The sequence below is a fragment of the Schistocerca nitens genome, chromosome 6 (assembly GCF_023898315.1).
Source record: "Schistocerca nitens isolate TAMUIC-IGC-003100 chromosome 6, iqSchNite1.1, whole genome shotgun sequence".
NCBI classification, from domain to species: domain Eukaryota; kingdom Metazoa; phylum Arthropoda; class Insecta; order Orthoptera; family Acrididae; genus Schistocerca; species Schistocerca nitens.
In genome coordinates this window covers 504,179,475-504,183,477 of record NC_064619.1, presented here as the reverse complement: position 1 = coordinate 504,183,477, position 4,003 = coordinate 504,179,475, and the positions used below count along the sequence as shown (strand labels likewise).

The 4,003-nt window shown below is 39.5% G+C and overlaps 1 pseudogene; it reads left to right on the top strand.

Annotated features, from left to right (window-relative positions):
* Positions 1-3,556: 3,556 nt before the first annotated feature.
* LOC126191854 (5S ribosomal RNA) lies at positions 3,557-3,674 on the top strand (annotated as a pseudogene).
* Positions 3,675-4,003: the final 329 nt, after the last annotated feature.

Genomic DNA, 4,003 nt, shown 5'->3' with positions numbered 1-4,003 from the left:
ATTCATTAATTTTTGCAAGGGGACGTTTCAGAGTTTTTCTTTGCACTGATTTAAACACTAGACTGTTCCACAGTTTCGCATATTTTCTGTTGTGAACTTATCTTCTAAGGTAGTGCATATAAAGAACATAAAATAATTGTATTTATTCAGTATGTTAGCAGGAGAAGTATGTGTATGTTAAATAACTGGGCTAGTATTGTATAAAGTACATTACTCGACATCTGTCGCAGGGGTCTCTGAGTTTTCTGGAACTCTTAAAAACACTGGTGATTTACTCATTAGTGGTTTTTTTGCCGATAATAAAAATCAGTTTCTGCTGAATGGTGATCTGCGTAAGCGCAATAAAATATTCAGGGTATGTGACCGCACCGTCAGTTATGAAAAATTCTTCAACGTTTCGGCCACTGTGACCGAAACGTTGGAGAATTTTACGTAACTGACATTACGGTCACGTACCTAAACAGTCTTCACTAACAGCTAAGAAATTTCTTGCATTCAGGGTGGGGTTACGTACTAATATTCAAATGTTTAAGAAGCTTTTTCGTTTTTTTGAGATCATCAGCATTCTGACTGGTTTGATGCACCCCGTCACGAATTCCTCTCCTGTGCCAACCTCTTCATCTCAGAGTGCACTTGCAACCTACAGTTTTTGGCCTTTACAGTACTATGCTAAGAAGCTAAGCAGTGAAAAGGAAGCAAGAAAGTATTTCTCATTAGTCATTTCTTGTAGGAATTCTCCAAGCGTTCTGAAACTAATAGTGAAGTCGTTGTTTGATCAGTATTCATTAAATTACATTTAGGACTAAGTAACGGAATTTCAAAACATTTCTCTATTTATGTACGAATAAATATTTTTAATGCATGCCAATCGAGCTTCAGGACGATTTCGCATGCACTGATTCCTCTTGTCTCTGACGTGCGCACCGCGGCGGCCACGTGATTTTGATGTGTATGTAAGGGGGGCGACGGTGGTAGCTAGTGTGTGGTGCCCTGGAGGAAGACGGTAACCACGTGAACGAGTGCGGAGCCGCCTGCGTGGAGACAGTCGATTGGGGGCGAAAACAAGCAGCAGGGTGGAAGTGAGCTGCACGGACAGCTTCATGTTCGTTTGCCTGGTTTTGGCTGCTTCGTGGACAACTTGCGAGGGGGCTCGCATCTGTGCTTTCCTTCCAAGGACCTTTAAAATATATATATATATATATATAACAAGACCTAAACTGCTTACTGGTGAAGTGGTATGTGTGAGGTCAGTACGATTTCTGTCTGTGGACTAGACAGGTTAACGGTTGTCTGCTAGTATTTTAATAACGACAGCAGTCGGTAACTGTGTTGTGTTTAATTGTTTGTTGTCATTTAGCATTTTGCTTAACCATGAATGTTAGCGATCACGCACGCCATCCTACCTTCTTATTAAGTAGTGGAGCTAGTGTTCTTGTAAGCCCCTTATTTCAACAGCTGTTTGGCTAGGATGGGCCGCGTAACTGCTCGGCAGGTAAAGAATATTTAATGTGATTAGGGTGCTAATAAGACGTGTCTGTTGAAAATTTTGGTATATAACCTGTACCTTAAATCATTATCTACGGCTCCGGCAGTGTTGGTTTAGCAAGAATACTGGGAGAGCTCGGCCATTGTTGTCACACGTTGAAAATTAATCTATAACACTTAGATTTTTCATGCTTGCTCTGTTCAACATTAAATATAACCGCAGTTTTGCAGGCCTCGTTCTGTTTATGCCTATACTTGTATCTTGGTTTGATTGCCCTGATTTTGAGGACCTCGAGGAGGCTGTAATATAATTCCGCAAGAGGATCATTTTTTTATATTGCCTGTTTTAATTATTTTTTAATTTATGAATGTAAATTTTAATTTTAAGAATTATCTGTCACTAAGAGTGCCGATGGAAGGAATTTTCCATTGTCCAGAAGTGCTAATGTAGTTGCATGTGTTACAAATAAGAAAACAAGATTTTGTCAAAACATCCTGCCGCTTACAATGCAGGAATCTTGTTTCCAAGTTTGACATGTTCGAAGGTCAATTCCCTTTCGCCTCGCGGAAGGGGATTTCAGTTTTGTGCCTTGCAATAGCATTTAATAACAAGACAGCTCAGGGATGTATTTGTTTTCATTATCTGTTATATTTGTATATTCGTTCCAGTGCTAGTGCCTAATTTCTGATATTATTTTATATCAAATGTATCGAGTATAAGCTAGAATCAGATCATGTCACCTTTTCGGCACACGAGCTGCTATTGCTGAAGAATTACTACAATACTCTGTTTGTGAAACACACCACACACGCACTCAGTAGCATACGCATTTCGTTAAACAATCAGTGTTGCAATAGATATAATGTGAAAACCATGTACTTGTATTTTCCATCCATCCTACGAGGACCGATTTGGTAGTTTAGTTCACCATCACGGAAAATAACTCGTTGCAGACCTGTGTTAGCAAGTAATACCATTTTAAGGTAGATCATATTTCTGTTATTTCGTCATTTATTGCAGATTTATGAAATCACTGAGTCACATCAGAAATGTTATAAAGACTCGACACTTCGAAAGACATAATGATTAATCTGCGGTTCCTTTCTGGTAAACGTAAGAGTAATGGTGTCTGTATGGAAACATTATCTTATGGAAATCTCTTATGAGTGGAAGAATGCCTCTTCAATACATGTGACACATGAGAGATGTGAGAGATCTACTTAAATGTCGATCTAACAATGTGAAAAGATTCACTAAATGTTTGTTGTAATATAACAAAAATGCGGGGTAATTTGACGTTTCTTTATGAATTATTTTCATAATACTACGACTTCCAAGCTGCCTTTGGGCCAGTTAGCATTGTCATGGTGCATCTGTCATTCTGACGCTGTTCCTATGAAGGTACTACATTTAATAATCACAAATTTACAAGACCATCGTGTCTGTCTGTTTGTCTTTGAGCACGCTGATCTCTAAAATTATTAGACGAATTTATATAGGGTTTTAGCAGGTAATTTGAGTGTAGCTTGGGGCGCCGTATAAACTTTAGTTCATCAAAACTTAGATCACGAAGAAAAAGTACATTTTCATTTAAATTTTACTCGACCTTCTTTGTCTGTCAGTGTGAACGCACTAGTGTCAAAAACTACTAGACAGGTTTTTAAGGTGTTTTCACTGGTAAATTCAGCGTAGCTAGGGGCACATTACATGCGGTGTTTCATCAAAACCAGATCGATGAAAACAGATATTCATACTTATTATAATAACGTATGTACGTTTGTTCGCCCCACATCGTAATTTGATTATTTGTTGAACTTTGTTGAAGGTCTTTTTACTTGCCAGGTCACACAAGCAGGTAGTAGCGCCATATGCAGAATAGTCTCTATTATTTTGGCGATGTCTGTATCCAACTTGCACTGAGTAACAACAAACCTGTCTTGTTTTTCTAAAAATTGCGAATATTTTTAAATGTGCGTGTGTGTGTGTCTGCACGCGCGTGTGTGCGTACGTGTGTGTGTGTATTTTTGGGGAACTCAATGTAAATTTTAAAGTCATTGTTTAGTAATTTTTGTCAACGGCCTTGCCGCAGTGGTAACACCGGTTCCCGTCAGATCACCGAAATTAAGCGTTGTCTGGCTGGGCTAGTACTTGGATGGGTGACCATCCGGTCTGCCGAGCGCTGTTGGCAAGCGGGGCGCGCTCACGCCTTGTGAGGCAAACTGACGAAATACTTGATTGAGAAGTAGCAGCTCCGGTCTCGGAAACTGACAGCGGCCGGTCGGTACCGTTGAGCCTTCGTGGCCTGTTCGAGAGGAGTTTAGTTTAGTTTAGTTTTTTGATACTACCTTTATTCGCAACACATTTAGCAGACAGTATCAACATATGTTGCTGAATATACCTACAATGTTATATCATATACAACATATATGGACATATACAGGAAAGATGAGTAGATGTACAGAGAGCGTAGGAGGAGATGGATGTCGAGAGGGTGAGTAGCAGATGGACAATTAGAGA